The 25,646-nt window shown below is 37.3% G+C and overlaps 1 long non-coding RNA gene across 1 annotated transcript; it reads left to right on the top strand.

The window, feature by feature from the left end:
- On the top strand, positions 1–24,448 carry LOC135321400 (uncharacterized). The gene is made up of 3 exons (XR_010381142.1): positions 1–510; positions 1,734–1,868; positions 24,031–24,448. It is a non-coding gene; the product is annotated as an uncharacterized LOC135321400 (long non-coding RNA).
- Positions 24,449–25,646: the final 1,198 nt, after the last annotated feature.

Raw genomic sequence — 25,646 nt, 5'->3', positions numbered from 1 at the left:
AAAGTATTCAACTTGCGACTGTGAGCCTGCAAATTATCCTCTTCATCTCCATCAGAAGGGCATCTAGGGTAAAAAGGATCTTGTTGGATCTTTCTGGAACCAACTATTCTTCCAACTAGTTCAAGTGGTTGTTTTCATAAATCTTTTAGGCCTCAGTTCTAAAAAGAAAACATTTCTCAGCATCATGATGGACAGGGTTGGTGGGAGTGGTGGTCCATAAAGGCTAAAGCCCAAACCCGGCTAATAGGAGAAATGTTCTTTCCTTTACGGAGAATTAGTCTAATAAAGTGAATGATTGTTGTTTACAAGTGACACCTACTTCACTGATGACATCTCTCACCAGTGGGGAGACTCTAATCGCCTAACATTTTCTTCCAGCAACAAAACTACTCCTCTGGTTGCTACGGTCTGAGGGGAGAGGTTCAGCTCACACCTGGGTCACACCTGAGGCCTTGCCTGATGAGGTACAAGTGCTCTGAGGAGCCAGAGGAAGAAACTCCCTCCTGAGAGGTGAGGGACGACTGGTCCCAGACAGAGCAGTGGGGGTCACCTGATTGAGAGGCTTGGAGAAAGTTTTGACATGGGGGCCCTGGTGGGGTGACCAGAGGGAGGAGAGAGAACTCAGGCAGGGGAGGGCACCCCTGGAAGGAGTGGGCGGATTGGGGGTAGTGGAGGCACTGCCCTTTGGTACTCTTAGTTCTGGAAGGCAGTGTCCCATGGCTGGACAAGGGAACATCTGAATTAAACTTTTATTTCTCCCTGCAACGCTATTTGGAAAGCTGCCGGATTCTTCAGTTAAGAAGTTAGTTTTTCTGTATTATAGTCTGGAGGGCTTGGGGTCATGAAGGCTGATAGGCTCAGGGCTTCCTGGAGAGCTCCGGGCTCAGGGCAGGAGGAACGCTGGCTCCTTTCTGTGAATTGCCTTTGATTATCAAAAGCACAGAGACCAGGGACTCAAGATGGTCACAAGCGTGAGTGGTGCCAAGACTAGTCTTTCTAAATTCTCTGCTGCTCCCTGCTTATGACTTCTCTGAGGTCACTCGAAGTTAAAATCCAATCTTGTTTCCAACTTTTCTTTGAACGTAACTCTTTCTCCCCTGAGTGTTTGCCTCCTGGGGGCAGGTGCCCCTCCTCTGTGCTTCCACACCCTGTGCCATAGCATCTATTAACAGTATGGAAATTTCCTTTCTGAACTATGAGCTTCATGCAGTATCTTCAGAGATACTGTCAAGTTTGTCATGGTTTTAGCCTTTGTGTGTGTCACAGCACCTGCACAGAGTCTGTGATCAAGAACTGAATGCGGTGTTGCATTAGTTTCTGGTGTACAGCATAGTGATTCATGTATGCATATGCATGTGTTCCTTTCCATATTCTTTTCCATCGCAGGCCTTTGCAGGGTGTTGAATGTGGTTCCCTGTGCTATACAGTAGGACCTTGTTTATCATGGCTATATTTTCTGATTTATTTTTTGTTGTTCTCTTTTTTAAATAGTATCTCCAATTAAGTTTCTTTTAGGCTTCAACTTCTTTGAGCCACTAAGCTTTAAGAAAAAAATTACTGATAGCCATTTAAAAATAAAAATATATTAATATGTTAACATGGTTCCTTATTTCTTATTTAAAATCTGAACTCTTCAAAAAGAAAAAAAAAGGAACTGTATGTTGGATAAATGCATGAGTAGATTCACTTATCACATTTAATCCTTACAGTTTCTATTATCTCCCATTTAACAGATGTGAAAACTGAGGCTTAAGCAGTTACATAAATTTCTCAAGATTGTACAGCTATTGTATAACTCAGGAAGAGATGGTATTTGAATTGGGTGAATTTCAACCAGCAGAGATGGAAGAGGGAACTTCAAAGAGGAGGTAAGTACATGAATATAAGTATGGAAATAGCAAAGCATAGAGGATATTTGAAGACTGGTGACGGTTCACTTTGGCATTGTAAAAAGGTATCTGCAATGATGTAGTGAAAGATAAGAGTTGAAATGTAGGCCGGAGTAATAGTGAAGGAACAATAACAAGAGTAGGTAACATTGAGCATTTAATGTGTGCCAGCACAATCCTAAACACTTAAATGTAAGAAAATACATTCATAAGTAGCTAACACATTCCCATAGTAAAAAGTTTAAAAAAAAACCCAAAGGGTGTGCAGTGAAGAGTAAGACTCCTTCCCATGCCTGCTATTGTCCTACCCCCATCCCCTCTCCGGAAGTCACCACTGCTACTGGGTTTTGTATGTCCTTCTAGAGAGTTCTATTCTATGTATATGGAAGCATATATATGTATTTGTTTACACAAATGGTCATGCACTAATATACTGTTCTACTCCTGATATTTTTCATTTTCAGTGTATTGAAGATCCACTTATAATCTGGAGCTGCCTCAGTCTTTTAAACTGCCTCTTAGTATTCTGTTATATGAATGTGCTATAATCTATTTAATCCCATCCTTCCTAATAGATGTTTAGGGTGTTGCAAATCGTTTGGTATTACTATCACCTGTATTTGATACCCTTCTGTATTTTGCTTTCAATTCATATGTGAGTATATCTGTAAGCTAGTTCCTAGGAGTGGAATTGATGGGTTAAATGGAATGTGCATTTTACGTTTTCACAGATATTGTAAAATTGCTCTCCAAAGAAGTTACCCTGCTGTATACTCTTCCCTATAACATATTGTCGAACTTTCTGATCTTTGCCAATTTGATAGGTCAAAAATGGATTTTCACTGTTGCTTTAATTTGTAATTCTCCTATTATGAGTAAAATGAGCATTACTTGCTTTATTTTAAGTATAATTAATTTTATTTCATAAAATCTAAGTTAAAATTAATAATATTTATTTAATTAAAATTTAATTTAAAGTTTAAATGTAGGTTAAAAATAATATAAATGTTTTATAAAGATAAAATAATATATCTTATTATTATCTATAGTTTTTGTTTTTCCTATTATTGATTGTGTTTCTTTTCTATTTTGGCTCTATTTCTATGTTGATTTTTTTTTTCCTTTTTAAATTAATTTGTTTGACCTCTTTATATACTAGGGGAATTTGCCTGTTAGTATGATATGTCTTACAAATACTTTTCCCTTAATTTGCCATCATTTTTTCTGATACTGTCTGTGGGGTTTTTTTTTTGACTATGGTATTTTTATGTGTTTATTTTTCAAAATGCTTCCTCCCATAAAATTTTCAAACATATATAAAAATAGAATAGATTAACAGATTTTTATGGACTGAATACCTAGCATGATCATTATACAGACAAATTTATTTCATTTTCTACCACCCCTCCCTACACTACTTCCATCCCTCTGCCCTGCTGGACTATTTTTAAACAAATATATCATTTTGTGTTATTTTTGTCTTTGATAATTTATTCCTCCAGTGGCTTGAATTTTTTGCATAGTCAAATGTATCAGTCTTTCATTTTATGGTTTCTGTTGTTTAGATCACCAGAAACTCTCTGAGAATATATATAGTCACAACAGACTTTTGAGGTAATATTATCAGATGAGCAATATTGAGCCCCAGAGAAGTGAGCGTGCCTTACTTTAGGGGACACAACTGGTCAAGGGTGGGAGTTGGGACCAGACCCTAGCAACCCGATCCAGGGCTCCCTCTCCTGACCGTCACACCAGACTCCTGCCCAGGGAAGCATATTTACACACACACACACACACACACACACACACGTTCTAGGGACTTGCCTATCTTCCTTCTGTCATCTCTGTATTGGTCGAGGAAACAGGCTGTCACTTACCAGGAATCTGGGTCGGATATTTACCAGGGTTTTTGCCATTCAGCTCCCTAGAGAACAGTGCAGTTTGATTATATTTGTATCTGTAGGCAGGTGAGGATGACCTATTTAATCAATATATCTAAAGGCTAAGAGGTAAGCTATATTATTCAGGCTCAATAACAAAGCTTATGTTAATTTAACCTGACATGTCACATGCTAGGTTAATATGATTTGGATTACATGTATCGCTTTGAGAAATTGATGTTTTTGTTGCTGATTTCTTCTGACATTTTTGAACTATAATATGGAATGCAACACTTCTCCAACAAAGAAGGTAATTCTCGCTAGTGAAGGTAATTAATGGTTATTTGATCATATTACAGCATAGAAATGATGTTTTTGCTACACAATAGGTTTCCTAATTGGTGATCCAAGGATGACCATGTTCATTTTCTGCCCATAGAGATTTCCTACTGTGCATGGCATTATCTCTTAATGCTGTGATAGCAGCAAATGATGGTCATGGCCAGTAAGAAAATTAATTCACAGTGCTTCAACAATCATTATAAAAGGCCTAATAATGCTAGTTTAGGTGTAGTCATCTAATTAGTTAATTAAACAAGACCTTGCTGCCTGTCTCCTACAATGGAGCATACTGTGTTGTAGGTGTTTGCTAGTTTAAAAATGCTGGGGGAAGGTAAGTGAGTACCGCTGACCCCCGCTGATGCATGTGATGTTTATAGTTACGCAAGCACAAGCACGATCCATTGCTTTATTCAAAATCAGAACCAAACAACCAAATATTTTTTTAAAAATAATTGTTATTTTCCTCTAGTTGTATGAGGAAAAAGTTTTGCTGGTTTATTCGCTAGCTTTATAGACTCCCCCAAAACATCCTTAAATTTTGATTTGATTTCTGGAGTCCAGGACACTCTCACAAGTTAATTGCCCTTTGGTTTTTCTTGAAGAAAAGAATAAAATCACTGTTGTCTGGTCGAAAATTACCAATATCTCTATCTATTAAACAACTTTTAGTTGAAGTACTTGTATCTAATTTACAAAACTTGTATACACATGTAAGCCATAATCAAAAATGGGGTTTCTAATTTTAATTAGCTCATCTAGCTGGTGGTCCCACATAGCTGGGAATTCAGCAGAGGTCCTAGTTACTTCTCCCCTTTCAGCTTTTGTTATTTCACACTAATAGGTTTTTGTATTTTTAGTCTGTCTTCATGTGAGAAGTACCCTGTCCCTTCAGTGAGTTTAGCTGCTTTTCCCTGGGCCTTGCCAGATGTCCTAATTCTTTTTTTTTTTTTTTTTTGACATGTCGGGGGCGGGGGAGCACGGAGGGCAAGCATTGGACAACCAGAACATCACATATTTCTCATTTGAATGCAATATAATTGCTCAGAAAGATCTATCTTTACCAATAATGTGAAATGCCCCTTTTCTAACTGCCAGCCTGAAATAACTAATTTTAAATATTTTTATATTCTAAGGTAGGAATTGGTATTTTTCCAAAAAAAAAAAAAAGTATTAAACATGATTACAATAAAAGCTATCTGACTGAATGGAAATTCAACATTTTCTTAGAATTTACAAAACAACAATAGATTTTCTTTCTGTCAATTCAGATATTCACAGGTCGTCCAGTCTGGCCTTCTGCCACAGTGCACCTATAATTCCTTATTTAAAAATATTAATTAGCTTTTAAACAGAAGTCCTTTAGCCCTGGATATGGTGCTGCCTATATGAAGGAAATAGCATGACTGAGGTGAAGAATGGTGCTTCTTGGAATAGGTATTGTTTGCCAAGCTGTATCCAAGAGCCCTACAGAAAGTAGAAAAAGACATTATAGAAGAGTGAGCAGACATTTTTACAAGGTCACTGCATTCAGACTGGAAAGTGGCCAGCACAATGTCATTATTTACAACAGGATCTGGGAACACTTGAGGAAATTACAGACCATTTAGTTTTGATTCCATTGTGGGGGGCAAAGTCTTAGGAAGTATTTTAGGAGATTAAATGGGGAACACTGAGAAAAGCACAGCTTGATTAAGGATAGCCAGTGCAGTCTCTGGAATGGAAAAGTCATGCTTCAATAATTTTTTGACTTCTTTAAGGAAGTAAATGCCAAGAAAAGCAAATGAATGCCTCAAAATTCTGCAGTCTAAATTTCCAGGAGATGTTTGTTAAAGTTTTGCTTGACAAATTAGCACACACAAAGTTCTTCAAATTGGGGAAATGCAGGGCCAAAGATTGTGCATTAAATTGTTTTTAAAGTGAAAAGGAAATCAGGCAAATATACCTTAGGATCCAAAGAAATTGTGCTGAAACAAAGACAATGTAACAGTCTAAGTCAACTCTGTTATATTTACCACCAACATCAGCATTATATTTTTTGTGCATTTACTATGCAGTTGTGTAGAATTTTTCCATAAGACAATGGGGAAAAAAAAGGAAAATCTCTGACTTTCAGGGATATACAGTTTAATAGAAATAACATTGATTCAAATGAATAGACAGAAAACTAAACAAACATATAACAAAAATTTCTTAAGGTTGACTCTCACATTACTAGTAATAGGGAAGACATGTTGGTATTTAAAATTCAGGACATGCATTCATAGACTGTCTCTTTGGGCGGGGGAGGCAAAGCTGCCCTGAAAAGGTGTTTAGTGGAGAGGCAACCTTATAACTGTCAAAGGAACAAGCAGATTGGGGCATTTTCTGGGTGTGGAGGTCGTCCCGGTTGCCCAGTCTAAGTGGAGGGTAGGAGGGAGATGGCCCTAGAAGGGTAATCTACAGCTGCACATGAACAGGAAGTTAACTGAAAATAAGGAATGGACCAGAAATAAGCAAATGATATTAGGGTATTGGATTATGTATTCCTAAGTCGTTTCCAAGTCTAAAATAACTTGGTCTCCTAGGAGAGGCGTTGCTGGTTTAGCAAGGGTGGGACTTTGGAGAATCTCTTCTAATTAATTGGACAGGAAAGATTTCCTGGATAAAGTGACCTGGGGATGTACATCATCCACTAGAAAGCATGATTGTCTATAATAAAAGGGGAGAAAAGTTTGTTATATAGCTGACATTTATTGAGTACTTTCTCTGTCCCAGATAATGTACTAAACATTTAACGTACATTATTATTTTAATCCTTTCTAACATTGTAATAATAGGTGGATACTATAATTTCCCCCATTTTACAGTTGAGGAAACCGAATCAGAGAAGAAAAGTATCTTGCTTAAGAATCTACATAGCCAGTAAGTACAAGTGACTCGAACCAGTTATTTTAAGCCACTGTATGAAAGTGTCCCAATTTGCCTGATCACAAGATTAAATCTGAAGTGCTTGGTTAAAAAACAGGTATTCCAGGCCTGTTCTCTGAAGTTTCTAGGAAGTAGATTTGAGAATGTGGCCTGAGAAAACATTTTTTATAAGCACCCTAAATCAGTCTTACGATCAGCCTTGTTTGAGAAACACTGCCCTAATACCACAGTGCCTTTTAGGAAACCAGGTTTACTGTATCCCAAAGCCTAGAAAATTCTGGCAGCTGGAAGGCTGTGTGATGGAAGGTACAGAAGATCCACCCTTAAAGACAGCTGGGAGCCAAGAGCACCAGCAGTCACATCAGTCTGTGAGGCTGCAGTCATACATTTGCCTGCAAGTCACGTTCACCCCTTTGGTTCCATCCCATGGAGGCAAACTCTCCTTGGCTTAAAACATGTTCTCCTGATAAACCATGGTTCAGAGAACCAGACTCCAGCGCTTAAAAAAAAATTCTTACACAAAATATAAATGACAAGAAAAATAGAACCACGTGAAATTATCTAGGAAGGGATCCTTTCTGACCAACAGGTGGGGGAAATGGAATGTAAAATAGATCAGAGAAGATCTTAAAATATCTAATTTTAGGGAGACTGGAATTGGTTAATATTTTGAACCCCAGTTATTTCTCATCTTTGTTGTCTTTGTTAACTGAATACATAAATAAATGCAAAGGTCTTTTTTTGGAATGAACACTGAGCACATTAAAATGTGCAATCTATCTTCTTGGTACAAGAACTCAAAAAAGATTACACGTTTAATTAAATGCACCAGAACTTCAAAAAGCTGCTAAGGCATCAACACACTCTTCAAGGGATCCATGGGGAAACTACCAATTACACATTCAAATAAACATCCCCACTGCAGACAAGGGCTTGTTAGTATTCACACTTCAGTCAACTCAACACACACTTATTGAGCCCCCTACTATGTGTCAGGCACTAGGACTAAGCTCTATGGGGATATGGAGGTGATGAAATAGCCTCTATCTTAAAGAAACTTACAATCGAATGAATGTGACCAGACATGTACACAAATGACTCTAATACAAGCTCTAAATGTCATGAAAGACTATAAACAAGCGTTCAGGGTTTCTGATTGCTTCTCGACTCTGAAAAGTCCTCAGGGAGGGATGACATTCAAGCTAAGACTGGAAGGATGGGCAGGATTTGTAAAGAGAGCTTATGAAAGTCTCATTTTGTACCTTTATGTTCTCATCTGTAAAACAGGGATAATAATAGTCGTTACAAGCTACTCGGCAGTAATGATTACAGGGTCAACCCAACTTCACGGATAGTTCAGAAGTAATAGTTCCTTCTTAAGGAATGTGTAGACTTGCCACTACCTATTATTAACTCATTGCTTATGCTTCTAGGATCACCTTTCAAAGCACTTCAGAGTGATAAAGCATAAGCCTTACAGTGGAAAGGTCACCCTCTGCAAACCCCACAAAAGTGTACCACAGGGATGTATGTACTGTGGAGCTGTGTGCAAGGCTCTGGTTATTTGTATATTGGTTGCTATGTGTTGAGGTGAACCTTTTTAAAGCTTTTTTCTATGAGTAAAAGGTAAAGGACACCTCACCCTCTTGACTTGTTTAACAAAATGCCTCTCACATCTGTCTGATTTTTCTGGTCCCGCTGCCCTACTTTGATTTAGACTCATCGTTTCACCACCAAGAGTACGGCACTTTTCTTCCAAATGATGTCTTGATGTCGAAGCCTGCTCATTGTTGTTCTTTGACACAAGCCACCATCAGATTAATTTTCCTGACGTGGTGCTCTGTTCACATCGCTTTGCTCAGATGTCCTTCAGCAGCTCTCTCCTGCTCTCCAGAGAGAATCCAGACCCCAGGGCCTGCCATTCTGGATCCTTTGCAACCTGGACCCATGTCTGTGGCTTTGCTTATGCACCTATCACTGACTAAGACACTCAACCCCCATATTCATACACCAAGACAGTAACCACCCATCAGTGCTTGTCAGCTCAACACCAGCCATTCAGGAACATGCTTTAATACTGCTTGGTACCGCACATATCTGAGTACATGGTGTATTCATAAGGATAAGGAGTGTTAGCTGCTTATAATATAATCCAATAACACAGTATCACTTCCCGTGCAGAGCTTTGCTTATTTTAGGTACTCAGTAACTTGTTTAATTATACAAATACCTAGTAGTAATAATAATAATATTTAACATTTATTAACTACCGTGTTTCAGGTGCTGTTTAAATTCTTTACATGCCTCCCCTCATTTTATCTTCTCAAGAACCCCCTGGAGTAGGTTATTGTTATTGTCTCCATTAAGGGATAAGGAATCTCAGGCACAGAGTCATTTGCCCAGAGTTGCTCAACTAATAAGTTGGGATCAAGAAATTTTACTCCTGATGCACTTAATGAATATACTGTGCCAGCTCCAATTTTTTTAAGTCCTTTATAATCTATAAAGCACTTTTATTAGTGTGATTTTAATTTTGTCTTTACGATAAGTTAATGAGGTTGGAATTATTGTCCTCTCTTTCCAGATGTGGAAACTGAGGCTTCGTGGCAGTTGCACAGTTATCTAGTGAGTCGCACACAGAGTGAGGATTTGAACACTAGCGGTCATCCCTCCTTAGCACCATAAGGAGTCACAGCTGCATGTCCACACAATAAAAATAGAAGTGGGCATGTGCCCAATAACTAGAAATGTAGTTGGGGAGCTTTCCAAGATCAGTGTGTGACACTGGTGCATTCTTGGTGCCGACTGGCCACCTCGCAACGTGACCCAAGTAGGGGATTCACACCCACTGAGCTCTAGTCTTGCCTTTCTAATCTCCCCTACCATATTCAAACTCATGTTGGTTTGGGGGAAGAGTATTTTGATCCTCAGTTTCCAGAAAATGCCTTTGTCTTAGTTTGGGTTCTCCCCAGATAAGACAAGAATTTGGGTGTAGGTAGTTTACTTGGGAGATGATTCTAGGAAGGAGTAAAGGATTGGTGAGAGGGGGACAGGGCAGGAGGAGATAGCAAAAAAAGGTATGTTATCAAGATGGTGGCTGGGCATAGGTAGCTCCATTACTCCTGGATCACTGAGAAAGATACAGAATGTCATCCAGAATTGCCTACCCCAGAGACAGAAGGCTAGAGCGTTTATACAGTGCCCTTGCCCCTGTTTGTTGGTTGAGAGTGCCCTGAAGGAATTAGTTCTCCCTACTTGCGGGCTGCCTCTGCAAGCCCATCCAGGAAGCTCCTGTATCTTTGGAGAAGATGTTGGGGCAGAAAAATGAAACATGCAATGCATGCTTAAAGTGAGAGAATATCAGCCTGAGTCTGAATTTGCGTCTATTATCCACCATAGCCGTATCTATAATCAGAGATAGGCTGAGGGTATGCAACACGGGGCACCAGAAGCTTCTCTTATACTTACTGAATTTCACCTAAAGAATTTTAAATCCCCACAGGACACCTGTGGATTTAGCTCTTTGGATCATAACTCTTTGGCAATATCCTAAAATATCCTAAATAATCTAAATATGTATCCTAATCATAATAATATACCTTCAACAATATAGATCCTAATCATTTAAAACTATGACCAATATAGCCTAGACCAGGATAGCTCAGTCCTAAAGTTACCACATTAGATACATCAAGCTTATTCAATTTTATGATAAATGCCCATGAATACTATTAAAAGATGATGGTTAAAAAATAAATTTGTGATGTAGGAAGCAGAAATAAGTTTATGAAGACACTCTGAAAACATTTCAATGAATACTAGTAGGTTTTTCCCCCAGGAACATAGATTTAGTTGAGTTGTAGTAATATAGTAAGTAATAAAGAGGATAGGTTTTAGACTCAGACAAGCCCATTAACTGAGAGTTTGAATTTGAGTGGCAGTGTATCAGCCAGCTATTGCTACAGTAATGTTATGTAACAAATAACCCCAAAACTTCAATGGCTTATGAAAATAAGCATATATTTATTGTTCATCAAGTCTTTGGGCAGATTATGATTCTGCTGGGCTCAGCCAAGATTGACTTGGCTTGGATCTAGGCTTTGAATTAGGTTCAGGTCTATTTTATGTTTCTCTTTATTTTCCCCAGAAAAGTAGTTACACAGGAAGATTCTTTTCATAGTGACTAGCCAAAGCACAAGAAACAAACCAACTCACACAAGCACATTTAATCATTGGTTCACTTCTGCCCACATATCCTTGGTCAAAGTGAGTTGCACTGACTAATCTCAATGTGAATGGGGTGAGGAAATCTACCCTGCCTACTCTTGTGGGAGGTGTTAACAAGTCACATGGCAAAGGGAGGCAGTGAAGAATTCAAAATGATAATCCAATTTACCTGGTAAGTAGGGACAATGATATTTACTTTAGCATGTATTGTAAGGATTAAGTTAGATATGTCATGTGAAGTGGATTATTACAGTTGTGGCTCATAGTACTTAATTACCAAATATTAAATCTCTCTATTTTAACCCCTTCCCTAACCATTAGGAGAAAGGTAGAAGGAAACAATGCTTCCTTTCTTGAACTCAGTAGAAAAATGGTCAGTCTTGTTAGGCATAGGGAGGAAAAAAACACCTTCATTAACTAATTTTTTTCATACTTGAGTGTTTTAATGTTTATTTTCTACCACATTTCCTCCTTAACTGCAAAATAAGCATCAAAATCAGGAAAATAGCATTGGTATACCACTACTGTCTAATTCTTAGACCCATTAAAGTTTTCCCAGTTGGTCTGAAGAGTCTAGTTCAGAATTATTCAGTGCGTTTAGCTGTTTATCACTTTAGTCCCCTTTAGTCTATAACAGATCCTCAGTCTTTTTTGTTTGTTTGTTTGTTTTAATTGAAGTATAGTCAGTTACAATGTGTCAATTTCTGGTGTACAGCACAATGTCCCAGTCATGCATATACATACATATATTCGTTTTTGTATTCCTTTTCATTTTTCATATTCTTTTTCATCTCAGTCTTTAATTGACTTTTGTAACTATATTAGTTTTCTACACTGCATAACAATTGCCACAAATTTAGCAGCTTAAAACACTACACATTTATAATCTCAGCGTTTCTGTGGATCAGGAGTCCAGCTTAACTGAATTCTAAACAGGGTCTCACCAGGCTGAATTCTGTGTGTCAGCCAGTACTATGGTCTCATCAGAGGCTGCACTGGAGACATATCTGTTTCCAAGCTCCCTCAGGTTGTTAGCAGAATTCATTTCCTTGCTGCTTCAGGAATGAGGCTTTAGTTTCTTTCTGGAAGCCACTCTCAGCTCCTCGAGGCTGTCCACAGTTCCTTGCTGTGTGAGCTTCTCTAACATGGCCACTTACTTCATAGCATCTTACTTCAAGGACAGTAAGGGGCAGTGTCTGTAGCATCTCTCCTAATAAGGTGGAATCTTGTATATATCATATGTAATTATGAGTGACATCCCATCATCTTTGCCATATCCTGTTGGTTAAAAGCAAGTCACAAGCCCTGGTCAAACTGAAAGGGAGGAGATTACACAGAAGTGTGAACACCAAAGGACAGGGATCACGGAGTGGGGGTCACCTTTGGTTCTGTCCATTACAGTGACCTTGACACTTTTGAAAATTACTTTGTAGAATATTCCTCAGGTTATGTTTTATATAATTTTCCTCAATTTGGATTTATCCATTGTTTTCTTATGACCTGGTTCCATCATGCTCAGGTAAAGAATCGTCCTCCAGAATATTACTATGAGATGTGAACTCTTCACAGTGCTTGGTGTCTCATGATTTCAGTTTGCCCTATTATTGATATTCACTTTGATCATTTGAATTAAGTAATATTTGCCAAGGCTTCGTCACTATAAAGTTACTCTTGTCCCTTATTTCCGTTATTATGTAATTAATAAATGTTTTGTGGAGAGATGCTTTAAAACTATGTAAATATCCCATTCCTAATCTTTCAATCAGTCAACTTATTGAATAAGTAAATTTAATAATTTATTTAATCAGGATGGACATATGGTTTACTATTTAATTCAATATGTTATGAATAATTACTAAAATTATTTATTCTGGTGCTCAAATTGCCCCAGATTTATCCAGTGGAAATTCCTTCAAGTTAGTTTGTGTATTCTTTTAACATGTCTCCATCCTTTTTTGAGCACTTCTTTAGTTTCTGACATGAAATATCAAGGCTCGTGTACTTTTTTTTGCCCCAAGTGCTGAAATCATCCATTAAAGAGCCCTTCCTTTAACCAGTTCTCTTTGTGTGGATTCAAATTACTGTCTGGGGTCACTTGTTCTCAACCTGAAGAACTTCCTTTAGTAGTTCTTGTAAGGCGGGTCTGCTTGCAACAAATTCTCTCAGTTTTTATTTGTAAAAGTTTATTTTGCCTTCATTTTTGAAAGATAGCATTGCTAGATATAGCCTTCTTGCTTGATTTTTTTAAAAAAATCTTTTAGTACTTTAAGTATTTTATCCCACTGCCTTCTGGCCTCCACTGTTTCTACTGAGAAGTTAGCTGATAATGTTATTGAGGTTCCCTTGTAACTGACTCATCTCTCTTACCTTGCTGCTTTCAAGATTTTCTCCTTGTCCTTAACTTTAAGCATTTCTACTGTGCTGTATCTGTGGGTATCTTTGAGTTTATCCTTGGAGTCTGCTGAGCTTCCTGGATGTGTAGGTTATTGTTCATCAATAAATTTGGAAGTTTTCAGTCATTTTTGTTTGATTTTTTTTCTTCTCTTGTCTCCTCTTGTCCTGATCCTATTACTTGTATATTAATGTACTTAGTGGTGTCTCATGTCTCTGAGGTTCTGTTCACTTTCTTTCATTCTTTTTTCTCTCTGTTCTTCAGCTTCTATAATCTCTGTCAATCCATCTTCAAGGCCACTAATTCTTTCTTCTGCCAATTCAAATCTGTTGAGCCCCTTTAGTGAATATTTTATTTCAGTTATTGTAATTTTCAACTTCAGAATTTCCACTTGGTTCTTTTTTATAATTTCTCTTTATTGATATTTCATATTTGATGTCACATTGTCATCTACCTTCCTTTACTTCTTTAATCTTTCTTTCCTTTAGTTCTGTGAACACATATATAATGGCTACTTTGAAATATTTTTCTGTTAAATCTGACATCTAGTCACTTTTACAGATATTTTATGGTGCCTCCTTTTTTCCTGAGTCACATTTTCCTGTTTCTCTGCACGCCTCATAACTTTTTGTTGGAAACTGTAAATTTTAGATAATATATTGCAGCTACACTGGATACTGTTAGCCCCCGTTCCCCCACCCAGTGGGCTTGTTATTGCTTGTTATTTGTTTGTTTATTGATAGGTTGGATTATTTTAGTGGTTTATTTTTATCTCACGGTGCTAAACTGCTCCTCAAGGAGGCACAACTTTGGGGATGCTCACAGTCACTCTTTCTCAGCACACTCAGCTGTTAAACTCCACGAATTGCTGGCTGATTACCCTATTGTTTTCAACAATGCCCTGGGGAATTAATTCCTGTACAAATGAATCCAATCAAATTGTGGCTTCTTTGAAGGAATAATTTCTGATGTCAGTGTTTGACATTTGTTCTAATCCAGGAGGCCTCCCAGCTGTCTTATTCTCCTTTCTCTCCTGCAGACTAGCCAACCTCATTGTTGGCTGTATCTTCATAAATCAGATCTCCCCACAATGGCCTTTCACTACTATCTACTATTCCTAAGAGCACCCTTAAGCTTAACTTTTCCATTTTCTGTTGCAAATCAAGTCAGTTCTTTGGGAAGAGGTTAGCAGCTGTCTGGTTCACAGCCTTCCTCTACCCCCAGGCAAGTTCTCCAAGCCAGGGCTCTGGAGCTGGTTTAGGGACATTGAGGTCCCCTTAACTTGCTTCTTCTGGTATGGAACCACCACCTCAGAACTAGGGGAAAGTTTATCAGGACCCTAGCATTTCCAGCATGCCACTCCCAAGGTAGAGCCTCTGTTCCATAAGTGGGGGTTGGGCAGAAGGGATCCTTCACCTCATGACTGTGCTCTACCACTGAGCTGTTACCCCACCCCCTTAGAACCCCAATTCTAATTAGTTCATGTAAAAGAAAAAAAGGAAATGTAAGTGGCTTATTTAGCCATGACTGAACAGGAGAGGCACTGAAGCTGGCCTCCGGGATACCTGGCGTCAGTTGGGTCAGTCTGTCTGCCCAGCGTGATTCTCTCTCTTGGTCTCACCTCTTACTCTTTACCTCTTGTTCCCTTTCTCTCTTCCAGTTTGCTTTATTCTCTCTCATTGCAGGCAGTTTCGGTGTCAGGTAGGGGACACGGCTGCCAGCAGCCCTAAGTTCACATTCTCAGATCTTTTCTGAGAGTAGAGAAATCTTATCCGATATCTCCCATTATAAAATGTGCCAGGGAAGGCTTTCTTGGGCTCTGCTTGGGTATTTCGCCTGTCCCTGAATCAATCATCATGTCCAGGGAAGAGGATCACATAAAACAGGTACTGGTCTTCCCCTCTGGGGTTTGTTATTGTTATTCGCTTGTTTGTTTGGACTGGCTGGATTATGTTAGTTAATTTTATATTCCCCTACAGGGTCAAGCCTCTGATGTTGCTCCTGAGGGAGCATATTCAGAGTGTGCCTACAGTTACTCTTTCCATGACCACACCCAGCTGTTAAAATCCACTAATATCTACAGGTGGAAGAGAAGTGGTTCCCCCAAAAGCAGGTAGATAGGTAGTCCAGACAGGCTGCTGTAACCATGCCAAATATCAGGCAATTTATGTTTACTATGTGAAATAACTTAAGAGACTTATTAAATTATGGACTACTAAGGTAGGACATAGACATTTAACTGAAAATATTCCAAAGCAGGGATGTCTCAGCTCTCAGTGAGGGTTCGATGAAGGGTTAGTTTGGTCATTTAACTTCTCCCACTTCCTTAGGTTTAATGGTTACAGTTACAGTACTTGGAAAACAGCTAAAGATCTACAAGATCCCTTATTATCCCTAATTTTGAATTAAAGTAAAATATACATTATTTTGCTATCAATGCACAGCATAGAATGAGAGCCTTTAATCTCTCTCTGATTCTTCTGAGTCTTTTTGGATTAGCTTGAGGGAGAGTGAAGGCTTGGAATAATCATTATGGGAAGCATGGTAAAAACTGATGTACCAAAAGATTTCTAAGCCACAGTGAAGGCCAATTGAAATTGGATGGCTTAAATTGGAGGCAATGGAAGACTAATGGCCTTTTCGCTCTTTATTTAAATTCATGGTATTATAGCCACAGTACCAGTTAATGTGTATATACACAATATTTTGATGTTCACCAGAACACTCTCTCTTTATGTATATATGTTTAAATATATACCAGAACTCTTTCCACATAAAGGCTTGAATAAGGGCCCCAGTACCTTGGATATTCACACTGTGCTGCCAGGCGCTGCATATTTAGAGTTTATTGTATAGATCCTGTTTATACTGAAAATCGCATGGCTTACAGAAGCTACCATATGGCTGTTTACTGATCAGATAATAGCTGATCAATTTCCTAGTTAGATGGAAATATCTTGTTTTATTCACAATTTAGTACTTTAAACTGAACTCTTGATTTTTTACTTTAAGTTCTCTCAACAACTGAAACCTCATACCTAGATAGAAAGCAATAAAGAATATCATACAAAATACATTTTTCTTTTCTATGGCAAATGTCTTAAAATCTGTATCTTTAATTAAAATTGCACCAGGTCCAGCATTTCCACTATCAGGAGTGAGCAAATTATCAAGGATTTAGGAAAAAAAAAAAACTAGTTACCAGAGTGTTCATTACAGTGTGGTTTATAGCAGCAAAAAACTGGAAATAAGCTAAATGTACAATAATAGTAAATTTAAAAATAAAGTATCCATGAACTAGAATATTATGTAATCAGTAAAAAATTATGTTGTGGAAGAATATATAATATAGAAAGATATTCTAAATACATTATAAGATTTGCTTTAAAAGTTATTTACAAACTAGTATAATCCTGTAATTTAAAGTGTACACATACATTTTATATGCATATAATGAAGAATGAAGAATAAACATGATATACACCAAATATTAATAATGTTGTCTAAGTAGTGGAATTATGGATTATTTCCTTTTTTAATCTTATATGTGTTTCCTAAATGTTCTGTAATAAATACTACATTTATATAAGAAAGAAGAAATTAATTGAGGCTTTATTCAGTACTGTAAGAAAACAATTGGCAGATTACTTGTGCTCTTTTGTGATGATTTCTGTGTGACTTTTCCCACTATTTCACAATTTTTTCCTGTATGAAAAAACATGAATATATCTGATCTAAATGAACATTAGCAGAAATCTTCAAAAGAGCCTCAAGGGACGTTGTTTTTGTGAATAGATGGTCAGCACTCTGGGGACAGATGCTATGTCCTCTTTCCTGTTGTAGATTTCACTGCTGGACTTAACAGTGCCTTGCTCATATCAGTGCTCAACCATTGATTGAATCAATGTTAAATGAACATTAAACTCCTTTAAGTCCTGCTTAATTGCTGACAGCACCCTACAGGGTTTGCTATTAAATGTACATAAACGGTAACCTGCCAAAATGAGAACCCGAAGCTGATTGGGGGGATTATAATTAAGTGCACTGCCTTTGCTTTGTTAGCTCTGAATTAGATTTAAAGTAAACAGTGTTGATTCCAGAGTGGAATGTGTGTAAAGAGTTCACATTTGTCATATCTTACTTGGTATTTTGTAATAAGATTTTAATAGGTCTCATTTGCTGTGATCCAATGTGGCAACAAAAGGTTAGATCAACTATAAATCTCCCAACAGAATGGAACAGGGCAGAACAATTTTCATGATTTTAAAGTGACATCCCTCTTGCCTATCCTATTATCCAATTATATTTCAACTGCAGACATAGTCTCTAAATAGAATTTATTTTTTATCTGTTGGCTTTGCCCAGGAGTCTGTATCCTCAGGCATGGTTTTGCCCTCTCTATCACTTTAGTAATTTGAATCACCTACACAAATTCAAGGGAAGTACTGTGAACACAACAAGCCCTTATCCAAGTCCAGTGTATTTTGTTCACCTAGTTTACTGCCTTACCATCTGCCCTTCACTTCTGGAGGACTTGCAATAAAGCAGGAACCAAAGTAAATACAGATACCCCACTGCTATCTATTTAACTTTCATTAAGTGAGTTGGTGCAGTGCTTAGGCGCCTTCTGAAAATCAGCCCATCATCTAAGAGTATTTACATAAGACTCTCCGCATTATATTCCAACCTCTGCAACATTAGTATTAACTACTGACATCTGCCAAGTCTGACTGGTAAGTGCTTTACAGTATCAATTCATCCCAAGCAAAAAGCATTTCTGAGTGCTGCAGTGCTCTTGTTAATGCCAATAAGAAGTATCAAAGCTCATATGACACCTAGCAGAAATTAGTACCCACATTCAAAGAAAAGTCTTTGTTATTTCCCAGAGTATTATGTGGACTTTATTGAGATGACTGCATCTGACACCTGCTGTAATATAAAATGCAGCTATAATTAGCCAACTGATGCTCACTGCAGTTTAGGTCGAATCCCTTCTGTGGGAATTATGCTTTAAAATATTCAGAACTCCAAGTGGCTCTCATTACATTTAATTTTAACTTAGAATTAGGTGGTCTAGAAAAAAAAATTTAGGATTGTAATAGCCCCCTGCTGAATGCCACACAGCAACGTGAAAACCCATAGGTTTTTTTTTTTTCCCCTCTAAATAAAAAAAAAAAAAAATGAGAACAGCAGACTACACTAGAGCCTTCCATTGAAGTCTGGCTTTGCTTAATTGTACTTTTTGCACTCATCAGTCTCTCCTCTTCAGAGCAAGCTACAAAAATTGCCTGAATAGCCAAAGAAAAGTTTCCCACAGTCACTGGCCACAGAAAAACACTATTGTCCTTCCTCACAGTTTGATGGACAACATTTCTATAAATGGGTAGCCAGGCTGTCAATGGTACCCTGGCTGAAAAGGCAAAAGAAGAGAACAGATTCTGCCAATATCTGACAAAGCATGTTAACACATAATCAGGCATTCACTAGTCAGGCAGCTGCCCCTGGGACCTTCATCACACAGGTGCCTTTAAGCCATTTCCTATTGACAGATAAAGGAAACAAGCAGGAGATACCTGGGAAAGGAGCAGTCTATTATGGCTCGCCAAATGTCCATCTTCTGGGCTGTGTGTCTAAAAGTAGAAAGAAGAAAAAGGAAACTGTAGTTTCAACTAAAAAAATATAAAACAGCAGAGCATTTACAAAATCTATCATTTAAGCTGTGGTGGGAATTTTTCCCTTTCCTCTTCTAATTTTTTTCTTTTTTAGCGAGGGTAGTTTTTGTTTGTTTGTTTATATGACATAGGAGCTCTCATATCTAATTACAAAGGTCTTTTTTTGTCAGTGGCTTGTCAAATATATTTGCACCCAAGCCCCTTCACACATTCATGCTGAAATATTTACCTGGTCCAACTGAGTCACAAAGAATTGGCTTTGTCACCTTAGGCATTTTTTTTCTACACACATGCACGCACATACCCATTCCATTCCAAGGTCTGTGATCAATAATGTGAAAGTGGTCATCGGGTGGAGGATTCTCCAGGAGAGCAGAAACTCTGGGCCATCTCTTGAGAAACCACCAAAATAAATACTTCAGGAGAATGATTTCTGTTGTTCATTTCTTTGTAATTGCTTAGACTAAGAACATTAGCTGATGTTAGCACACTGCGCTGATCTGCCCAGTCAGAGGAAGTATCAGACCTCAATACTCCATTAAGCCAATGGCCTCATTAGCATATTAGAGAACATTTCAAATTAAAAATTAAATTAATATTTAATAAGATACTTTCAAATTAAAATTTCAAATATAATTACTATCTTAAGGTTGTTAAATTTGAATTTGTTTTATTTCTTCATTTTCATTTTACTGATTACCATGCTCTCAGATCCCCTATCTTCAAAATATAGAGTAGATATGAGGAAAGAAGCAGGAACACAGTTTAGGAAAGTAATTAAATCTTCAGGGACCTTATATTGACTAAATATGGTCCTTGGGATACAATCTGAAGATTGACACACTCATAACCATACCTACAAAGCTACACTATACTATAAAGTTACTGAGAAGAACAGAATCTATAAACCAAATGCCATGAGTTAAGATACTAATATTTCAATGGACTTCTTGAGTGCTACTTAGTTCATATAGCTTACTCATCTGTAAAATAGAGTGCATTGCTCTCCGGAGACAGTTCGGGGGGAGTAGTCATTGCTGAAAGTTTCTGCCCTTGGGGTAGGAAGAGAGAGCACCTGCTAAGTGGAATAAAACCAATCAAAGATCATGAGCACTTTAGAAATAAAACACTGTATTCTCTGAATTAAAAGTTATTTTCTTCTTTCTTCTTTTTATTTCTAGAATAAAAATTAAATTACGGGGTTAGTTCTAGTGAGTAAATTGTTAATAAATTAAGAGTTATTCATTTCGTAACCCTTACAAGTACAAATACAGGAACCCTTCCTTAAATTTAATTCAATTCAATATTTAGTAACTGCTTATATATAATCATTGCCATTCTTGCTACCATGCCTTTTATAGGCTAGGGACTTTCTGTATGTTTTATCATTTAATTGTAACAGCTCTCTGAGGCAGACAGTTATTATCAGTATTTTACAGGTGGGGAAACTGAGGCTGCAAGGTACAGTAGTTTAACCTTCTGTAGTCTCTACTAGGTTGCAGAGTTTGAATTTGAACACAGATCTGTCTCCATCTAAAGATCATGCTTTTCCTATGAAACCATGTTTCATGTTTTAATTAATAGAACACAATATATTTTTATTTATAGATGATTTGAAAATATGCTCTTTTATTAGGTGCATATATACATAGTTACATTTTATTATATATGTGTGTGTGTACGTATTTAATCATTGTAACACAAGTTAAATCAACCTCTTGTCTCCAGGTAGAATAACCAAAACTTTTTTGGATAGTTGAATTAGAGTTTTATTTATTGTTTTACCTAGGGAAAGAGTTTCCATCAGTGACCAAATTTATACTTGAACATTTTAACTAAAAACTACTTTTACCTTAAAGGCACAGTTTATCTCCCCAACCAGATTGAAATTCCTTCAGGTCTAAGAGGAACCCTGTTGGTAGTCAGCTTTCTCAAGATTTTTTTTTTTTTTTTTTTTTTTTTTGTGGCAAAACATAACCTCTTAGGAATTTCTTCTGTAGATGTATCCTAAAAATTCAAACAACTTAAAACACTCTTTTATTATTTGGTTGAATCCACAGTTTCTCACTGCTGCCCATCAGGTCAACTATATATGTTTTAGCTTGGTGTTCAAGTTCATAGGAGACTGATCCTAACGTGCGACTTCAACCCCTCATCTCACCCTTCACTCCGGCTGAACAAACCTCACCTCTGCTTCTTCCTTGCTCATTCCCATGTCTGACCGCTTAGTTGCTTTGTTTTTTTACTGGAAATACCTTCTTTGCTTCTTTCTGTCAATCTAATATTCCATGTTCATCTAATGGTATACATTCTCCAAGGAAATTCTCTTAACTCACTCCACTCAACACTGATCTTTAACTTCATTTTATCTGCTCTGATTACTTTCTTATGTGGCCTGTCACCACTCACTTGAATAATATGATAGTCTGCCTCACCCTGCAGTTATTTCATGGGAACTAGACCTATTATTTTTTCCTTTTTCAAAATTTGTCTCCAAATTATAGCCTCCTTGGGGGCAAAAGAAGACCATGAACCCATAGACAAATGAGTGAAGAGTAAAACAGTTTATCCTTATGCTTCATGTAATATTCTCTCACATTTAGTCCCTAAAGAAAGTTATTATCCATTGATACCCTTCTAGTTCTACAAACAGAAGAAGAATCCACACCCCAATCTGGCTTGAACAGAGAATGAGTTAAAAGAGTTGCCATCTCCAGTCTTTTCTAAGTGGCTGTGAAACCCATTACTGCACCAAATCTTTTTGGCTTTTGTCCTTCTGAGCACATGCCTGTGGCCCCATTTGAAGTTAGCATGGCCATATGATTTGCTTTAGTTGATAAATGTGATCAGAAGTGACAAATATCACTTCTAGGGAGAAGCTTTAACAGTTTGTGTTATTTGCCATTTTCCCTTTCCCTTTCCCTTTCTGCAGCAGTTTGGAAGAATGGAGGTAGAGCCCTATCCTCACCCAGGGTCTTCAAATGAGGATAATGTATAGCAGATCCCCAGCCAGTTCATGCTGTACGTGTAAAAAGAGTAACAGGCAAACATGTCTCAAATAGCTACGTTTTATTACTGCAGCATAGCCTATCCCATACTGCCTGATGTAATAGCTCACTAAGGTCGCGATGGGGCTCAGGATGTCAAGTTATGAGAAGACTGGAAAAAAAAAACAAAACAGAATGAGTGGCTAAATTAAAGCAGCTTCAAAAATGATCCAGAAGTGTATGTTATTTCATTTCTTAAACTGATGGGTGAAGAATCAAGGTCTATGGAGTCTTCAAACATCTTCTTGTTGTGTTATTTATATTTTTTTTTCTTTTCTCCTCTTTGGTATCCATTTTACCTTCAAACACTACACATTATTTTGAAATTTTGAAATTTTGAAATTGTACACTGATCGCAGACTCTAGTAAAATCTTCACCACCACAAAGTTTAGTGGTAGATTTCTATCACTTTTAGATATGTAATGTTTCTGATTGAATATTAAAGTATCATCTGTGTCCTTGTAGGTGCAGCTGCAAAATTTTATGCAGGTTTTGGCATTATTTTGCTGTTGATGTTGTCCAGGGAGTCAAAATAAGAAATCACAGATCTGGCTTTACTAATCTACTTGAGTTGTGGCATAAATGTACATTTAAAAACATTTATTTGTATTTCTTTCTAAAATGTCTTATTTTTGTTTCAAAAAAGGAATGTATATCTAAAGTTTTAAATATGAAAGATAAGGCTGCTGAGTCTGCTTACTTTGTTTTCACTTTTATTCTTTTTTATATATCAATAAGCTGACAGACACATTGCCCTATGACTACATTCTTCACCACACATAAGTACTATATAGTTATGAATAATGAAATGATTAAAAAGTATAATGAAAGAATGGCACAACTGTTTTTTATTTCTCACTCTTGAGGACTCATTGCAATACTTCCTGCTCCATATTAAGTTTGAGAGCTTCTAAGAAGTATTCTTAGAATTCCAATCTTTTGGAAAGAATAATGATTCAATTAGAGTCTTTTTTAATCATGATGATTACTTTATGGTAATGATCTTATATGGCTAAGATGTGCACTTACATTGCACTTAGATGCAGCATTTCATTTTAGCGCATTCCGAGAACCATCCATGACTTTATTATGTACCTGATTTTTTTTTCAAATTCTTTGTCCAAGAACCTTTTCATTCTCAGTTGAAATGGAGATGCTGTTTGATAAAGTACAGTGATAACCAGTAACAGCTGAAAAACATGACAAAACGAAGAAACATCAGAACCATTTGAAAGTTAACCAGAAATCCCCATCTCTAGTCTAACAAATCCACGTTGGAATTGGCTGAGACACCAGAAACTTGCAATTCCCTTCAAGATTCACTGGAGAAATCGAGACTTTAGTAAAACATGTGATATTAAGGCATTAGTTTCCTCCCACAATAGAAGAAGTGTACTAAGGCTATATCACTGTTACCATTTCTAACAACATCCTGTAGCTAAAGATTGAAACTAGCCAAATTGCTGGTAATTTCATTCATTCAAGTGACAAGACATGAATAGAAATAGCATTTAAAATGAACTGTGTTTTAGAGTTATTACAGAAAAAAAGTTTATTTTATAAAAAGATAGCTTTAACCATTTTTTTCTTTTGCCATCCCCATTTTAAGGTATTCAATTCATCAATGCTCATTCAACCAATATTTATTGAATTATATGTCCTAACCCGCCTAGGAGCAGCATAGACAATGCTGGGTCTCTCAAGGAAGCTACCAGTTACAGAGGCCAGAGAAGGCTTGGTGGCAGAGGTAAGTCTTAAGCTCAGTCTTGAAAAATAGGTGAGGTTTCCGCTGGTATAGATAAGAGTAATGAAATGGCCAAAATGAACGCAAGGGAGCAGTATGGGTGGCAAGGAAATGAGTGCACTGTAGCAATTGCAGACCTCTTCATTAAGTATGAAAATAGGGCATTTGAAAAGTCAGCAGAGGCAGAATTTTAGTTTTGTTGATAATGGTGGTGGGATTTGGCAGGGAGAAGTGTCTTTAGGTATAGTGAAGTTTTCCTCCTTTGGGAGAGTCGAACCAAGTTCACAGAGGAAATGGAAAGGAATGGTATGGGGAGTTTAGCCTTTGAAATAAAAAACACCTCTTCCTTGGAGATAGGAATCATCCTTCTTTACTAAGAAGACAAAGGTCACAGTATCTATTGTGTGCATTCTTACTTTCCCCCTCTTCTTGAATGCTATTCCTTAGGATATACCTCCTAAAGTATTGTTGCCTTTAGACCTATCTTTTCATCAATACATACATTCATTCCAACATTTATTGAGCATCTACTATGTGCCAGGAACTGTGCTGGGTATGGTGCTTACAAAGATCAGCCAGCGACATCATTATTGGCATACCATTGCCCAAGCACAGTGCCTGGCACTTGATTGATACACAACAAAATTTTGCTGCTTTAAGGTAGAAATAAGGAAAAGTGAGAAAGCATAACCAGTTATCTGTGAATTTCTCTATAGAGTAGGATGCTTATTATCTGGTGCTAATGGAAAGGGTAAGTAGTGAATTAGATGTGTGAGCAGAGTGATCTGAAGCACCTTCTCAAGGAGGTGTGCTGGGGAATAAATGGAAGATCAATATCAAGACTGTCGAGCAGCAATGAGAACCCAGTTGGATGGAGTAGGACAGATTGATTTTGCAGTGGGCCAGGGGTACACACAGTGGTATGACTTTCTCTGGGAATACTATTTTAACAAAATTCTCTACAGTACAGGGAAAGGATCAGGGAAGCACATTGGGGTAGGGTGGTGACCGAAGGGGAGGACTGGCATGGCAGAAAGATAGGGGTTTAATAAATGCAAAGTAGAGTGTCTAACTTCACTAAAGGCAAGCCCTCTCTCCCCTAGATAACTTGATTTGTTGTTACACAGTGTTTCCCTCATGTTCTTCACCCATAATAATGAATTACTGTATTCTAAACTGACTATTCTAAAATCACATTCGAACATGACTTCTGAAATCGCTGTACCGTTAATAAACCTGCTTCAGAATTGTTTAATTTGTATTGGAATGTCCACAGAAGTGTCCTCTTATGATAGACTCCTATCTTAAAGTTTCATAAAACTACACAAAGATTGAATGCAAGATTTTATAAAATTAATATTAAATTTTAAAATATTTACTTTTCCATTGTGAGATTTTGGAAATCTCACACTGTAAATCCTATAAATTCTTCTTTTGAATAAATGGGAGACCCCATCACAGGACATTAAATCTGCACAAATTAAAGAACAGCCTCTAATGATTTTGCTACTATCATGTTCATTTATGCTGCTTGTCATCTCTTCA

Source organism: Camelus dromedarius, chromosome 5 (genome assembly GCF_036321535.1).
Source record: "Camelus dromedarius isolate mCamDro1 chromosome 5, mCamDro1.pat, whole genome shotgun sequence".
NCBI classification, from domain to species: Eukaryota; Metazoa; Chordata; class Mammalia; order Artiodactyla; family Camelidae; genus Camelus; species Camelus dromedarius.
The sequence above is the reverse complement of the archived record's forward strand: the minus strand, read 5'-3'. Positions and strand labels throughout refer to the sequence as shown.